At 39.2% G+C, this 18,658-nt stretch overlaps 1 protein-coding gene and 1 non-coding gene across 3 annotated transcripts in view; one reads left to right on the top strand and one right to left on the bottom strand.

The window, feature by feature from the left end:
• The window catches only part of ZFPM2 (zinc finger protein, FOG family member 2), a 513,000-nt gene that overhangs the window by 384,897 nt on the left and 109,445 nt on the right, over positions 1 to 18,658 (bottom strand). The window lies entirely within an intron of this gene.
• LOC114811460 lies at positions 4,593 to 4,730 on the top strand. Its single transcript, XR_003759163.1, has one exon. It is a non-coding gene; the product is annotated as a small nucleolar RNA SNORA7 (small nucleolar RNA).

Below are 18,658 nucleotides of genomic sequence, written 5' to 3'. Positions count from 1 at the left end.
TTATGTGCTCTCTGACCTTGGGAAAGTCACTTCACTTCTCTGGGCTTCAGTTATCTCATCTGTAAAATGGGGATTAAAACCCTGAGCTCCATGTGGGACAGAGATTGTGTCCAACCTGATTTGCTTGTTTTCACCCCAGCACTTAATACAGTGCCTGGCACATAATAAGCAGTTAACAACTACTACAATTATTATTACTATTATTTACTTCAGATGCTGCCAGGACAAAACACCAGAACTGTTTTAGAGAGAATGACTGAGATCAAAGAACTACAATCCTGATAAGATGGGTGCTCACTGAAGCCCATTTTGTGGAATATAGTCAAGATAAGAAGCCTTCCAAACTTGAAGAAACTGAAGGTTTAGTATACTAATCCCAAACTAAAAACTTTCACTGATCAGAAATGCCCTCCACGTACTCATTGAGACTCACACAACTCACCACAACACCAACAAAAAATAGAAAAGCCTCCTCCTTTTTTATTACATTATAATGGCAAATAATAATGATAATAATGGTATTTAAGTGCTTTTATTGTGTTGTCAGTCTTCTAAGCGTTGGAGTAGAACCAAGATAATCAGGTCAGGCACAGTCCCTATACTACATGAGGCTCATCTTCAATCATCTTCTCAGCAAACCCTCTATCACTGGAGATACTAGAATGTAAGTCTTCTTTTCCTATACTGGCAAGCAAATCTAGTTTTTAATGAAGACTCGATTGTAAGCAAAGACAGGATAAATGGTGAAGTTTCCAAATCCAATGGCCAAGGTCTTTAGGCATGATGATGTGCTGCTTAGTCGCCTTCCTTAACATACAGAAAACTGATGAACTGACATAGGATTTCAAAAATACCACTATCTTCAAGAAGGAAAAGGAGAGTTAAGTGCACAAGTCATCATGGGCATGAACAGATATTGCCCAGAAACTATTTCTAAACTATTCAAAAATGCCACCATCTTCACGAAGGAAAAGACAGTGAAGTCCAGAAATTAGACAAAGCATTAATAGATCTTACTCAGAAACTATTTCTAAAAAAAAAAACAAGTTAATCCTGTGCCCTTAGAATGCAATGAAGTTTTAGATCCCAGCAGGTTAGTGTGCAAACAATCTATGCTGCACATCAGATGCAAAAGATATTCCCCTGAACTACTTCTCTTTGGAACCACCTAAAATTCTGCTTATTGGGAACAAACATTTCAGGGACTTTTCATTTTAAAATGTGAGAACATTTTAATCTGTTGAGCTCAATAAGCAATCTAAACAGGATGCTAAGCCCTGAACTGCAAAAAAAAATGTATCTATGGATAGCATTAGTACTTTTTATTTAATTTCTTTACCAAAAATTATATATCTGTATAATGAAATAAAATTACATATATAAATATATATAAAATATATGTAATATAAACAGCAGCATGGCATAGAGGATAGAGCACAGGCCTAAAAGTAAGAAGAACATGGCTTCTATTCTTGGCTCTGCCACTTGTTCTCGGAGTGACCTTGGGTGGGACACTTAACTTCTCTGTACCTCAGTTACCTCATCTGTAAAATGGGGATTGAGACTGTTAGCCCCAAGTGGGACAAAGGACTGTGTCCAATCCCAGCACTTAGGACAGTGCATGGCATATAGTAAGCACTTAACAAATGCCATAATTATCATCATTATATAGATGCAAAAAGGCAACATCAAGGTGCCAATTCGATAAATGTAGACCTTATGGCAAAAGCATTCAGCCTATTTGGGACAGCACATATATTACTTTAATTCTATTCCAGCGCTTAAAACAGTGCTTGACAGAAACCATTATTATTATTGACACACAGTAAACACCTATAATAATAATAACGTTGGTATTTGTTAAACGCTTACTATGTGCCAAGCACTGTTCTAAGCACTGGGGGAGATACAAGGTCATCAGGTTGTCCCATGTGGGGCTCACAGTCTTAATCCCCATTTTACAGATAACTGATGCCAAGAGAAGTTAAGTGACTTGCCCAAGGTCACACAACTGACAAGCGGCAGAGTGGGGATTAGAACCCATGACCTCTGACTCCCAAGCCCGGGCTCCTTCCACTGAGTCACGTTGCTCCTCATTATCAAATACCATTTAAAAATAATTGACTCCTCACTATGTTTTCATATTTTTATACTGTGAGCCCCCCAATATGATGATGATAATAATAATTGTGGTATTTGTTAAGCACTTACTATGTGCCAGACACTGTACTGAGTGGTGGTGGGGAAATATATGTTGAAGAAGCTCCAATTTATAGGGGAAGCCAGTGTGGTACCAGGAAGGAATTATTTACTACCAACACCACCTAATTTATTAATGTTCTTTAATCCCTGTAAATCTTCTTTGAAAATTATTTTAGGTTCCATTTTTACACATTCTCTGACAAATCTTTAAATCTTCCCTTATATTTATGGTCAGATGAAAACATTATAGCAAAACCTTTCCTCTGTTCTAGTTCCCCTATTCCATGTTACCGTATGTAAAAGTATCTAGTGGAGGTAGAAATATAAAACGAAGAAAATAAAATATTTTGTAAGGAAAGAGAGTTTCAAGCGAGGGGAAAGAATACAATGAATTGAAGGTCTGAGTCACTCAGGAGTAACAGGTCACTAACTGGGGAAAGAGGAAGGTAAAATCTAATCCTTAGAGTCCTAGCAGATTGACAGGAAGCACAGAGGAGCAGCATGGCCTCGTGGCAAGAGCATGGGCTTGGGAGTCAGAGGTCATAGGTTCTAATCCCAGTTTCACCATCTGTCTGCTGTGTGACCTTGGGCAAGTCACTTAACTTCTCTGTGTCTCAGTTACCTCATCCGTAAAATGGGGCTTGAGACTGTGAGCACCAAGTGGGACAATCTGATTGCCTTGTATTTACCCCAGCGCTTAGAACAGTGCTTGGCACACAGTAAGTGCTTAACAAATACCATCATCATTATTATTATGGTCCCTGACTAGTGATAGTTTAATGAATGGTTTGCTTTCCATCCAGAATACCTTTCATTCCAGGGAAAGTGAACCCAGAACACAAGAGAAATTCCCAAATTTACATATGTTTATTAATAATAATAATAATAATGTAAATAATAATGGTATTAAGTACTTCCTCCATGCCAGACACTGCACTAAACGCTGGGGTGGACACAAAGTGGGTTGGACATAGTCCCTGTCCCACATGGGGCTCACAGTCTCAATCTCCATTTTAGAGATAAGGAAACTGAGGCACAGATAATTTAAGTGACTTGCCCAAGGTCACACAGCAGACAAGTGGCAGAGCCAGGATTAGAACCTATGACCTCCTGACTCCCAAGTCTGCACTCTATCCTCTATGGCATGCTGCTTTTTTATAATAATGATGGTATCTATTAAGCGCTTACTATGTACCAAGCACTGTACTAAGCACTGGGGTGAATTTAAGCAAATCGGGTTGCACATAATCCCTTGTCCCATGTGGGGCTCACAGTCTCAAATCCCCATTTTACAGATAAGGTAACTGAGACAAAGCGAAATGAAATGACTTGTCCAAGGTCATACAGCAAACAAGTGGCGGAGCCTAAATTTAGAACCCATGACCTTCTGATTCCCAGGCCGGTGCTCTACCCATTATGCCATGCAATTTGTCTTTATTACTGAAAACAACAATAAATATTTCAGTAAAATCCCCTCTCCCCATTATTCTATGATTCTTTGTGGGACAGGAATTATGTCTGATATGTTCACATTGTATCTATCTAGTGCTTAGTACAGTGGTTGGCATATCATATGCACTAAGCAAAAGCCCAAAATTATCCGTTATTATGGCTATTAATACTATTAACAAAATGCCTATCAATACAAGAGAATAAAATGGTCAAAGTAGACTATTGAACTTTCTGTCCTTTTACCCATCTTTCTACATGCAGAACATACTTGAGTGCATACTCTGAACTAAGATGACACTGAATATATAGATGGTAGACGCCAACCCAAAGGGAATGAATTCCATCCAGGTAATCTCTGAGTTTAAAATTCACAAAAGGGAGCCTGGTAGAGCCCTTTCTTCAATTTATTTAGATGGAACTCAGTCAGCACTAATATCAGCACGAGTTAATTTTATTACAGCCACTGATTTTTCTCTCCTGCTTTTTTGCCTTGAAAATCAATCAGTGGTATTTTTTGAGCACTTATTATGTCCACTGACTGTACTAAGCACTTGGGAGAGTATAATACAACAGAGTTAGCAGACACATTCCTACCTCCAACAAATTTATAGTTAAAGTGTTACCAAATCTACAATGCACCTCTGTATTTGTCAGAAAAAAAACCATATCACTATTAAAGAGCTCATTTTACATTCCTTGTTTGTCTCCCTAAACCAATCAAGGATTCTCTCTCATTTCTTAGTTCTCAATTTAACATATCAGTTACGAACCCATTCCTAATCTTTGATTGATAATACCATCAACCTGATTCTCCCAGCTACCATACAGTAGGCAGAGCTAAGTCTATATGAAAATGATTCAGCTCAGCAATGCCCTCTCTCCAATTCTGCCTTGAAGGAGAAAGTCATCTCCCTTAAACCCACCTTAAGAGCAGGGTCCCCCTCTCAAGATCACATCTGTAGAGTTTCCAGTACTCTATTAGTCTCAGCTATGGGAGGGAGAATCAGGCAGAGGGATACACATTCCATTCCTAGCTTGGGCAGCAGCTAGCAAGTGGAAGGCAATCTGCTGCAAGTCAAAACTCACCTATACTGGGTAGCAGTGGCATGAGAGTCGAGGGCAGAGAGACAAGTTTACTGTGCAGAAGAAAGCAGTAGTAAACGTCTCTGTATTTTTACCAAGAAAACTCTATGGATACACTACCAGAATTATTGCAGATGGAGGTGGAGCATTTAGGGAGAGTGGAGTCCTTGGAGTCACTATGAGTCAGATGACTTAAAAGCATAAGACAAGGTCAGGATTACCAAGTGGCGTCTGTCTGGTTCCCAGTCTGCCCAGTGCCAGGAAGCCACCCTATACTCATTCATTCATTCAATTGTATTTATTGAGCCCGTACTGTGTGCAAAGCACTATATTAAGCACCTGGGAGAGTACAAATAAATGAAGCACATTTCCTGCCCACAACAAGGATGCATTCCTGAACAGGTGAAAGACATTATTGTAAATAAACAAATTACAGATAGGTACACAACTGCTGGGGGACCAGGAATGGGGATGAATGGAGGGAGCTAGTCAGGGTGACACAGAAGGGAGCGGGAGAGGAGGAAAAGAGGGTTTAGTCAGAGAAGGCCTCTTGGAAGAGATGTGCATTCAATAAGGCTTTGAATGGGGAAAGGCAATTGTCCGTCATATATTAGGAGGGAGGATGTGATGTTCCAAGCCAGAGGCAGGATGTGGGCGAGCGGTCAGCGGTGAGAAAGAAAAAATCGAGGCACAGTGAGAAGATTATCATCAGAGGAGGGAAGTGTGTGGGCCGGATTTAAGTAGGAGAGTAGTGAAGTGAGGTAGGAGGGGGCAAGGTGATTGGGTGATTTAAAGCTAATGGTGAGGAGTTTCTCTTTGAAGTGGAGGTCTATAGGCTTTCTCAGGGGGTCACTGTGTTCTCAGAAGCTACCCTCTTCCTCAAGTGTGGGTGGACAAGTTATCAGGAATGACTTGTAGAAGGATTCAGAGCAGTCCTGCACAAATTTGTCCAGTTCCCCCCATTTTGGGGTGGTTGGACTGCTTTGATTCCTCCAGAAGTGATAAGGCGCAGTCCTTCAGATGTTGATCCTCTAGCACTTTATGAACCCACTTATCTGTCTGCCCACGCATTTATTCATACACCTTCACAAGCTGTTATTTAGACTGTCATAACTGCACTATTTGTGAATATCTACTTTCCTATCTTCCCTGTTAGAATGTAAGCTCCTTGTGGACAGGGAGCATATCACTTTTTTTGTTTTTTTTTTCTCCTTCGGTACTTTCCAAATGTTTAGTGAGTGCTTTGCATCAGGCCAACACTTGAGCAATGCTGCTATTAAAGTTGTGATTTTTGATCCTAGACCTGTCCTATGTGGGGATATCCTAAACAAACCTAGATTTAGGGAATTCCAGACCCTGTGCACTCATTCTGTTAAATAAAAAATGATGCCCAGCCAAGGGACCTTAAAGTTTCTAAAGCAGGAGAATTGCTTATCATTCCATCGCTAGCCATGTTCCCAGACAATGAGAATTTAGTGCATTGCCAAGGACTAAATACAATGAAAGCAATTATATACTAAACAGTCCCCTAGTAATCTGTATAATTTTACTCCTCTTCATAATAATTGTGGTATTTGATAAGTGCTTACTATATGTCAGGCACTGTACTAAGCACTTAAGGGACCTGATTTACTATTAGCAGTAAACAAGGGAAACATAGGTCCTTCTATTTAAGAAGTGTCCACATCTTCCCATTTGGGAGTCAGGAGACCCAGATTCTAGTTCTAAGTCTGCCTCTTATCTGTGGTATGAATCTGGGCAAGTCACTCAACTTTTCTGAATCTCAAACTCCTCATCTCTAAAATGACGAAAAAATACCAATTGTCCCCTCTTCTTAGACTGTGAGGTCTATATGAGACAGTTACTGCATCTCATCTGATTATATTATTAGTAAATACCATGGCCTAGTAGATAGAACATGGGCCTGGGAGTCAGAAGGACCTGGGTTCTAATCTCAGACTCTGCCACTTGTCTGTTGTGTGACCTTGAACAACTCACTTAACTTCTCTGTGCCTCAGTTACCACATCTGTGAAATGTAAGATTGTGAGCCCCTGTGGGACAGGGACTCTGTCAAACTCATTTTGCTTGTGTCCATCCCAGCACCTAGTACAGAACCAGGCACAGAGGAGGCGTTTAACAAATACTACAATTATTATCATCATATTTTTTCTATGCCAGGGCTCAATACATTGAATGGCACAAAAAACTCCCTACCTTTCCTCACCAGTTATACCACAAATCTCCCTACATTTGAATCTCTTCTAAAATCCTATCCCTCCAACAAGCTCTCTCTGATTTATTTCCCACCATTCTGAGTAATATCTCTTCAGGCAACTCTAGCACTCATGAATTGATTTATATCTTGCTTAGCACTCATGTGTATGTGTCCAATTTATTTATTTTTGACCATTCTGCTTGTAGTTTAATCGTTATACCCCTGTCAGGCATAAAGGAACATACTACTTCATTATTCTGTACTTCTTAAGTGCCTAGTACAGTGTAGTGTACCAAATAGGTGCTCAGTACATTCTACAACTACTACTACTAATAACAATGATGGCATTTGTTAAGAGCTCACCATGAGCAAAGCACTGCTCTTATCACTACTACTGTAATACTATACCAACCAGCAAAGTGTACCTATTCTATCAGTTTCACCAATACTATTCCTACTAATGAGACCTAATCATACATTGTCTTTTACTGCTTAATCTGCCTCTAATTTTATTCAATCTTAATTTATTGACTGCTTACTGTGGAGAGTATTGTTCTAAGTACTTGGGAGAGTATGATATAACATTGAACACTTTCCTTGCCGACAATGAGCTTACGGTCTATAGGCTACCCAAGAGAACGACTGATACTTTTACCTTTTGGCCCAGTCCATTATATTAACTTATTTCATTTTGGTTCTTGACCTTATTTCATTGAATAATTTTTCATTATTAATGCACTGTGGCATTACAATTAAGACCAAAGCTAAAGAGGAAAATATGAATCTAATTAGAGGTAACCAAAGAGATACTGGGCACTAAAGTTATAGGGGGGGAAACAAAACACAAAAGAATGTATGAAAAATCCTTCATTTGCATACTTAAAAATAGAAATGTAACTGAATTTCAAGAAGCTAAACATACTTAATGGGATAACTGCTTCACACACACTCAGGGACCAATTCATGAAAACGAAAAATAGAATTAGTGTCAGTGGCTTGCAAATATCTTTAGTATTTTGGAAATTATGCTCATGGAGTTAATGGTTTTCCACTGCAAGATTAAACTCTTTTGTTGCTCTTTTAAAAGATATCATGAACATTTCTTGGCCTATTACATTATTTTCTTAGAAGAGCTTTCAGAAATAACAGGCGAACTATAGAAGAAATTGAAGTTGTTATTGAAAAGTATAATACACAGTAAAAGTGATTACGATACAGTGCACTAGGAAATGCTGGAAAAATACAGCATTTTCAGTACATGAAGCAGAATGCCTAAGTATCAAATAAATGGTATATTTTGGCAAAGAGACATGAATAGTTACTTAATTTGTCAGAAGAAACGATTTCAAAAAATAAACATTTGCTTCATTAAAATTTAACATTTATGGATGAATTACAGTTTTGCATGAGTCCCTTTTTCAATATAATTTGAATTTATAACTATCCCAGCACTTAGAAAAGTGTTTGACAATGTTAAGCACTTAAGAAAAGCATAAAAAATACAAATGGTTGTAACATTTGAAAGTCATCATGCAGGCAGTTATTCTTGATGCTGCTCTTTAATCCACCTTATTCCTATCAATATTAGCCTCTTATAGAATTTCTTTTACAATACAACTATTGAACTTTCCAGACAAGTACTGTTTACAGTAGCTGTTAGTCACCTTATAATGTATTTTGCAATCAGCTAAATCATCAAAGTATTTTGTAAGAATGGGCAGTTCAGAACTGACAGATCTACTTTCTTGTTCACAACTGCTTATCACAGAATAGATATCATATATGTTTTCCAGGTGCTTCCTATAGTTAGGATACCTTCACAGAAGCCGCTCACGAAAGATAAGGTCATAAAAGAGATGAAAAATGTGTGAGCTTCATACACTCATGGTTTTATCATCAGACAAGATAGCTTTGGTTAAAGGACTATAACAGTCACAACAAAAACTGCAGCTCATATTGGAGGTTAGAATTTCATTTATGTTTGTTCAACCCAACAAGCCTCAGAGTGTTTGAAATGATTGAAACATCATTCAATTAAAATAAGCCAATTTAGTAAAATGTTCATGTGGGGTGGTGACTGCATAAGCACATTCCATTCTGGCAACCACAAGATGCAGGGTTGATTCTGAGACATAGCCCTCAATTCCAGAATTTAAAAAATTCCAACCAGGTCTGAAAGGAATCTCTACTGTATAGAGTGTTCAAGCCTATAGTGTTCACCTCAGCAAAGGTGAAAAGCAGTATACTCATAAAGTGCTGCTGAAAAGATGCCTCAACTCTTCTGTTGAACATTGGCTTTTGTTGTGTGAAGCCTTATATGGTGATGGAACTATCAGGGTTTATTAGGAGTTGACTGGGCTAGGAGTCAGAGGACTTGGGTTCATTCATTCATTCAATCATATTTACTGAGTACTTACTGTGTGCAGAGCACTGAAGTTAGGGACCTAATCCTGGCTTCACCATGTGCCTGCATGTGACCTAGGTCAAGACACTTAACATCTCTCTATCTCAGTTACCTCATTTGTAAAATCCTCCTTCCTCCAATTTAAGAAAGATCATGTGGGACAGTGTTTGTGTCCAACCTGATTATCTTGAATTTACCCAAGAGCTTAGTACAGTGTTAAGAGCATAGTAAGCACTGAATGAATACCAAAGAGAGTAGACCATAAAATGCTAATAGTGCAAGAAAAAAACAATAGTTTTTTTTAAAGGAACTTCATCCATACTCCTGGACACTTAGATTCAAAAATTTCTTTCAACATTAATGAATTTCTTGAGAAAGTTTAAATATAACTAGGGATTTCAGAGTATTTCCCCAGTAGCTAAAAATACGATCACATTTTCAGCAACATTTCATTCAAGATTTTACCTCTCATCATTTCTATAAGGAGACATAATAATAATAATGGCATTTGTAAGCATTTACTATGTGCCTGAACTGTACTAAGCATTAGGGTGGGTACAAGCAAATTGGGTTGGACACAATCCCTGTCCCACATGGGGCTCATAGTCTCAATTCCCCTTTTACAGATGAAGTAACTGAGGACCAGAGAAGTAAAGAGGCTTGCCCAAGTTTTACACAGCAGAAAAGTGGCATAGCTGGGATTAAACCCATGACCTTCTGACTTCCAGGACCGTGCTCTATCCACTATGCCATGCTGCTTTTTGATTCTGATTGGGTAAAATGAATAGGCGCATAGTAGAAAATAATTCTAAAAATTCACAGTCTTGTCACTTTAACAACATTGTTGCATAGATAGACTTTGACTGCTTTTTTTAATGTATCTACAAAAAAAACTACAATAAAACCACTAAATTAAAACATTTAGGATTGGCTACCCAATCATATATCCTTTCTCCAGTCACTTTTACTTAATCACATTTGCCAGCATAATTCAAGTCAAAACAACCTAATTCTAACCTGGCAGCAATGTCTCCCCTCTTCTTTAAACCACCTCCTCCAAGAGGCATCCCCTTATTAACCTCTACCTTCCTGGCCATGCCATTTGCATTCATTTCCTTATCCCTCACATTTACATCTTTTTTTTTTTAAATTCAGTTGAATAAATCAGTTTCCATCATTTGCCAGGATGGAAGCCAGAACCATCCCCAGTTGTGGCACTGATAAAACAATAAGTGCCAATCTGCCCATTCTGATATGAATTACTTCAAAGTGGAATTTGTTTTCCCTGGCAAGTAATCAATCAATTTTATTTATTGAGTGTTTACTGTGAGTAGAGCACTATAAAGCGCTTGGAAGAATACAACAGAGTTGGTAGAAACATTCCCTGCCCACAACGAGTTTACAGTCTGGAGAACTAGCAACGTCTTAAGGAATGTATCAGTGTACTAGGTATAGATATATAAGCACACACAGCTAGTTGTCCTTACTGGACTATTGCACGTTGTGAAATCCGCCCACCAAGTCAAGCCCCCTAGACCAGAGACTCTGTGGCAGCCACATTGGTCGGGCTGCCCTGAACTGCTGTAATTGTGTATGCCAACTGTCAGACTTGGCCCCAACTCAGTGCCTACTCCTTTCCGAGGCAGTAGCACTGAACACAAGCTAGGCACTGCCTGCTCCTGCTAGAAGGGTTATGGGAGCCACGCAGATGGAGGGATGGAAGGAAAGCAGGTCGCACCCCAGCTACTCCAGCTATCCCACTACCAGCTTGGCTTCAAATGCTTGGCCTCACATGCCCTTCACCCAATCCCTCAGAAACCTGGCCCCACCTGCTTTGCCATGAGAATCGATATTTTTTTTCAAACAGACTATTTCTAGTGTTCCTAGAGGTGCATACAATTCATGTCTGCTTGACTCCTTCATTAGATTGCAAACTCCTCAAAGGCAATCTAACCTTTCATTTAGATTGCATGTTCTCAAAGTGCCATATACGGTGTTCAGCACATGGTGTGGGCTCAAGGGTGGTGTTACCGGCAACTCAAAGCAAGAGGTGTGGGTATGGCCAACCTCATCACACTGGCTGCACTTGTATTAAATTACTCTAAACCTCTTTTATAATAAGTGAAGTATATGGTAAGGGCTTACTCTGTGTCAAGCACTATACTAAGAGATGACACAGATACAAGTCTAACTAGGAGAGAGAATGGGTAGGTGCTGAACTCCCACCCCATTTTGTAGATGGAAACCGAGGCATGGAGAAGTGCCTTGCTTAATATCACCTAGCAGACAGGTACCACAGCTGGGATTGAAAACCAGGTCCTCTGACCTCCCAGGCCCATTCTCTATCAGGCCACATTGTTTCCCAGCTACCAAGTGGAAAGCGCTCTTTATCAGCCATCTCTAACAATGATATTTGCAGAAATTTTTCTGGGACAAAATTTTGCGTAATGCTTCAGTTTTTGCAATGTACTTTTTGAAATAAGCACAATGACAGCAATAAACCAGCTTTTTTCTAGGGAATTAAATCAATCAATGGCATTTACTGACCACTTACTATATGCAGATCACGTACTAAGCACTTAGAGATGACAATACAAGAGAGTTAGTAGACACAATCGAACCCTCAAGGAAGTTACTCTAGTGGGAAGCCCTTTTGAAAAATATCATTCATGCTTACAGTAGTCCTATAAAGAAATTGGAACACTTGCCCTTTGCATGAATTAGTGATGAAACAGTGGTTATGCTGGGTGCTCCAGACACTATGCATAGGATGGAAGATGGGAGCAATGACAAAAGAACAGGTCACCCTCATTTTCAGGGCAATGTATATCACGTTTTTGCTAGAACAATCACATAATCTAAAGAGCTTCCCACTCAACCAATGAAACAAAAGTATTTACTGAGTGTGTACTCTGTGCAGTGGACTACACAAAACTATTGGGATGGTACAACAGGGTGCTCATACACAATTTCAAAAAACTCCCAAAAACACAGAATCAAGAATTTTTCAGGATTCCTTTCTGAAAACACAATGGAGAATTCCAAATGTCAAAGACTAGGATTCTAACCTGTGTAATATCCCTGGGCCTCAAGTTCTTTATCTATAAAACGGGAATGATAAGAATAATAACGTCCTCCCCCTACATCACCAGGACACTGTGATTACATGTTGCAATATGAAACAAAATATAGTTTTTACATGAAACACTACATGTCAATTTTAAGGGCTACTCCATACATTGCCGATTGTTGTAGCTATTATTACTGAGTGACTAGAATTCAGTTTAGATCAAATAAATCACATGAATAATCCAAGATCAAAATTAGATTTCCTAGTTCCAAGATACTAGAAAATTATGGAAATTTTACCTTAGCCCATCTTGAGTGGAAGAAAAAAATTAAGAGTTTTGTTGTTGTTTTTTTTTAAAGAATTTGTCCTGTGATTTTCCATTATGTTTCAAAATTAGCCCTCCACACACATACACACAAAGCTTTACAGGACAGAGGCAGTTATTCTATACTATACAGGACAATATGATCATAGCCTTCCTGTCTGTCAATTTCTAGTGCCCATTTCTGCTAAGCATATACTTGGTAAGCTATTGCCACTGTCAAGTTTCAGAGCAGTTTCTTGTCTAATCTTTCTACTTTGCTAGATCTTTGATACTGTACCTGTTATAATGTATTGCTTACTTTTCCAGTCCTTGTGTTTATCTCCCTTCCAGTCTCACCATCTGCTGTACTGCATTTCCTGCAGAAAAGTGAAAAGTGTTCACACTGCCCGGTTCTTTTCCTGAAAACAATTCTCCCTCCCCCTCTTCCTTCCTTGCTTTAATCTTTATTAGTTTGGATTATAGTGGCAATTGCATTGAAACCTATTTTTCCTAAAGGATCCTTTTTATTTTTTTTTTGAACCCTAATGCTTCCTGAAGAAATGAAACAAACTGGCCTAGAATATAGCACACAACTTGTCTAGTATCACCACTCCTTTAGGATCAGCAGAGAAGCTCCTCCACATGTAATTGGAAGTAGGTAAAAAAAAAATAAAACAGCACAAACAGGGTTGTTTCAGATCAGGCAAAGCACACTCAGAGATTCATCTGAGGACAATAATAAACCACAAATGCAAAATGCATCTTGTGAAAATCAGGACTCATGGTATTGACTTTTACTATACAGATGGCCCTTCTCTCTTAGACAAGAGGAAAAAAAATAAGAAAGAGAAACATCAAAATACATTTTGCCCTCCACATTCTTGGGCCAGAATTCTAACTTGTTAATTCCATCAAGATAAGTACTTGGGAACAGTGTATAATTCCTTGTTGGAAATAATGCCTGACAAATTTAGCCAGATAAACCTACTAAATAAAGTAGCTGTTAAGTCTTTCCCTTCTTCACCTTCCTAAAATGCTGATCAGCTCATTTCTCTTCCTTCCTCAAAGAAACCTCCAGTGGTTACCCATTTTGCTCAACAACAAGCAACATCTCCAAACTGATGGCTTCAAGCTCCACACCAGCTCTCTCCTCCTATCTTATCTGTCCTCTTCATCTCCTTCTTTCAGGGGGACCTCTTCATCTTCTTCCAGGGGGACCTCCACCACTCTACACTCTCCCCCTCTGGACCCTTGGTCATATTTTAATAATAATAATGGTGTTTAAGCGCGTACTATGTGCTGAGCACTGTTCTAAGTGCTGGGGCAGATACAGGGTAATCAGATTGTCCCACGTGGGGCTCACATTTTTTAACCCCTATTTTTACATATGAGGTAACTGAGGCCCAGAGAAGTGAAGTGACCTGCCCAGGGTCACACATCAGACAAGTGGAGGAGCCGGGATTAGAACCCATGATCTCTGACACCCAAGCCCAGGCTCTTTCCACTAAGCCATGCTGCCTCTCTCCCTGCTTGAAATTCCCTTCCCTTGCATATCTGCCAGATTACAGCCATCCCTTGTTTCAAATCCCACTTTCTCCAGAAGGATTTCCCCAAATGTGTTTCTCCCCATGATGTGGTCTCTCACATACCGCCTCACCATTTATGTACCCCAGCCACAGGAACTAGTCCTTTCATATAAATTAATTTATGAATCTCCCTCTAGGATATAAGTTCCCTGTGGGCAGGAACTTGTCTAGCAACTCTGTTCTATTGTACTTTTGTGCAGGTGCTTAGTATAGTGCTTTGCACACAGTAAGCACTCAATAAATATGCTTAAATGATGTATTATTTAAGCACTTACCTAAAAATCTTAGCACACCCTTTTCCCTCCTATCCATAAACAATTGTGTCTTCCTGTGAATTATACTCATACAACAAATGATATTTATTGAGCACCTCCTGAGAACTGTACTAAACACTTAGGGGAGAATAACAGAATTAGTATGCATGAACTGTGTGCACAAAATCCTTAATATTTAGCTGGGGGAAAAAAGGAACTAAAATAAATTACAGATAGGAGGTGGTAACTGAGTACAAAGATTTGTATAATTTTGCTCCGATGGTTTGGGAGTACGTAACGTTCATGTGGTAAGGTGATGCTGAAATGATAATTACGGATATAAAGTTGGGGGGATTCAATTTCAACTGGGGAACATCTCTTGGAGGAAAGGCAATTTTAGAAGGGTTTTGTATATGAGGAGTACAGTGACCTGTAGAACATGAATCAGGAGGGAAGGTGTGAGTTAGAGATCGGTGAGGGGAAAGATGGGAACATGGCATGGTTTTTAGGCTAGTTTGAGAGGGACAAAGAGTGAGAAATGTGGCATGGGATAAGTTCGTGGATACAATAGAGAGTTGATGAAGGACCTTAAAAGCCAGTAATCTGAAGTTTTTATCTGATACAGAGATTAATGGATGATGACTGGAGAGACTTTCTCAAACCAAGTAATACTAATCATGATAATAATAATAATGATGATAATGGTATTTGTTAAATGCTTTCTATGTGCCAGGCATTGTTGTAGATACAAAGTTATCAGGATGGACACAGTCCCTGTCCCTCAAGGGACTCATAATCTAGGGAGAAGGGAGTAGGACTTAATTCTCATTTTACATATGAGGAAACAGAATACAGAAGTAAAGTGACTTGCCCAAGATTACACAGCAGGCAAGTGGCAGAACCTGAAGAGAATTCAGGTCCTCTGACTCCCAGGCCTGTGCTCTTTCTACTATTCCATGCTACTGGGCTTGGATCAATATTATTTGAATAAAGGAGGAGCCCATTTTGGAAACGTTTTGGAGAAAGCACTAAGACAATTTGGTGACAAACCAAATGAAGGGGTTGAAGAACAGGGACTAGTCCAGGATAATGTCGTGACTGCAGGCTTGAGAAAGAATGGTGATATTGTCAACTATGATGGGAAATTTAAATGGAGGAAGGAATTTGGTAGGGAAGATACAGAAATATGTCAGTGTTGGACTTATTACCTTTGAGAACATTTAGGGCTATCCTGAGGCCAGAGGAAATGCAAGATTTCAGAGAAGAAGAGAGGTCGGGGTTAGTGAGCTGGATTTGATATAGAGTTGCATCTACATAGAATTGGTAGTTGAAGCCACAGGCACAGATGATAGGTGCAGGTAGAGATTGAGAAGAGAAAGGGAACTGAAACAGAGCCTTGGGAGGCACCCTCAGTTAGAGAGTGGAAGGCAAACAGCTGGTGAAAGAGACTGACAAAGGAGGATCAGCCAGAGTGGCAAGAGAAAACCAGAGGAGAACTGTATCAGAAAAGTTAGGTTGTGCTTCCAGGAGAAGTGAGTAGCCTATAAGCACCAAAGAGTTGGAAGTCTTAGGACAACGAGTTGCCAAGAAAGAGAACACTGGCAACCTTGAAGTGAATGGACTGAAATGGAATGATGGTGAGGGTACTGGATTTTAGGGTGTTGAGGAGGGAATTGCAGGAGAAGAAGTGGAGGACAAGGATGTGTACAGCCCATTTGAGGAATCTGCCATGTCCAAACACTACAGTAGCCCAACTTGAGAAGGGTGATGGGGCAACTGAAAGGAATTATGGGAGAAGGTTCTTTATGATAGGGAAATGTGGGTGCCTTTGAAGGCAGAGGGGAAGGAGGCATCAGAGAGTAAGCAATTGAAGATGAAGGAATTGTAAAAAATGGGTGTAAATTTTTATGGGAGGTGAAAAGAGAAGGGGATTGAGCTCTCTGAAGACAGGATTTGTGTATTTTCTCTATTGTATCTTCCCAAAATCTTAATACAGTGTTCTATACACAATACCTATAATCATTACTTTATTTACCTGGGCAAAGAAGACATGACAGAAGTAAACCTATCTTGAAAAATGTTAAAGGGATTCAGGAAAATAGAGTTCGAACAAATGTTTAAGTTTTCATTTCTTTATAAAAGTCTTTTTTCTATAATTTCAGTTTAACTGACAATAGATTTAATTCATGTTAAGGGAACATAAAAATGAATTGCTATATATTACACTTTCACTTTCTGTAGGGATGATGTGTGCTTAAATTTGGGATTACATAAAATCTGCCTCTTCTAGGTTTGAGAAAACATGACTTTTCATGAGCTGATACATCTAGAGGTGGAAATATGGGAAGGAAAGAACGAAACCTCACAGACAGCTGATGGGTGAATCTCTCTCTTTACATGCTGATTGTACTTATTACTAAATACCCATACATTTATTCATGGATGGGCTCTTAGGGGAAGTTGCATTCAAAAATTAATAATATAATAATAATACTATTTAAGCACTTACTATGCGCCAAGCACTGTTCTAAGTGCTGGGGTAGATACAGGGTAATCAGGTTGTCCCACGTGGGGCTCACACTTTTAATCACCATTTTACAGATGAGGTAACTGAGGCACAGAGAACTTAAGTGATATGCCCAAGGTCACATAGCAGACAAGTGGTGGAGCCAGGATTAGAACCCACTTCCTCTGACTTCCAAGCCCGGGCTCTTTCCACTACGCCACACTGCAAGCACTGGAATTCAAGGGCACCCTTTTTCTTTTTTTTTCTCTCCTCCTCATTTATATCTCTATATAGATGCCATTTTATATATTTTTCCCTACATGTAAAGTAGACCAAATGGTGATTCTCCAAAAAGGACTGACAGTTTCTAGATCATTTCTAGTTTTCATTAGAAAATGAAAGACAAAGGGGCCCAAACACAAAATGAACAAAGACCGTTGCAAAATAATATTTAAATATCTTTTTTGAGATGCATTTTTAAATGTCTTAAAAAACACAAACACCAACAAAAACACAATTCAGTCAGAATCATGCCTTCGATCTCTGGCTACCAAAAATATATTTTTTTTCCTTTTTGTTTGCTGGAAAGTCCACATGAAGAAAACGTTACAAATTAAAAATACTTAAAAAAATTAGGGAGTACAGGCTCAAGGAAAATAGAAGCATTGCCAAGGAAAGATAATGTCTGGCCTTGGGGTGAGGGGAGGGCGGAGGCTAGGGGAGAAGGGAGGGTAGTCTGGTGCCAAGCAAAGCTAAGGCTGTTCAATCATCTCTATCAGAGCTCTATCAGTGTCTACACTCCAGCCAAATCCAGAGAAAACAAGGAGTCAAAGATTCAGGTCAATAAGCTTATAGGCGATTTGCACAAACAGTTCCTCCAGCAAGGTAAAAAACAAAGTCATATTGGCTTTTCCTTTTTATTCCTTCTCTTTGAACTCCTTGGCCCAAACACACCCTGGAAATGTCAATGTTATATGCACGAATTTAAAGAGCTGAGCTTCTTAATCCCTTTAAGAAAAAAGAACAAAGTTCCCTGAAAGGATCTTCTTATTGCACTCAAAGTGATTACAGCATAGCTTCCTTATGCTGATCCTGATTTATGTTGCTGTAGCACTGAAGAAAGTAAAGACATATCATTGAAGGCACTATAAAGTGGGGCAAAAAAAGACACTAGGATTGAAAGAGTTTTCTGAAACACGGTTAAACCTACCTTCTGGCCTTAAAAGAAACAAAGTGGCAAACACTGATTTACAGCTGTAGACCGCAGTGGAAGAAAGACAGCGGTTATATGAAAAATCAAAACCCACGAAGATGACGACAAGAACAACATACAATTATTTTAGTATGAAGGGTATAATAGGTATCATAAATGGTAGCTGTGCTTTCATGATACACACGACATGGAGAAAAATAAATGACTAAAGCCAAGGCCTGAGTGTGTCAGGTTTGAGGGAGACACACGATGGCAGCTATTTCCTAGTGCTGAAATGTCTAATTCAGAGAAATGAATGCCACAACTATGGTTCTTCGTAAAATTCGAACATAATTTCTTCTGATCCCTGCCCTTTTCCCTATCAACAG

The sequence above is a fragment of the Ornithorhynchus anatinus genome, chromosome 4 (genome assembly GCF_004115215.2).
Source record: "Ornithorhynchus anatinus isolate Pmale09 chromosome 4, mOrnAna1.pri.v4, whole genome shotgun sequence".
Taxonomy (NCBI): Eukaryota; Metazoa; Chordata; class Mammalia; order Monotremata; family Ornithorhynchidae; genus Ornithorhynchus; species Ornithorhynchus anatinus.
Note: the sequence above shows the minus strand (reverse complement) of the source record. Positions and strands in the feature narration are given on the sequence as shown.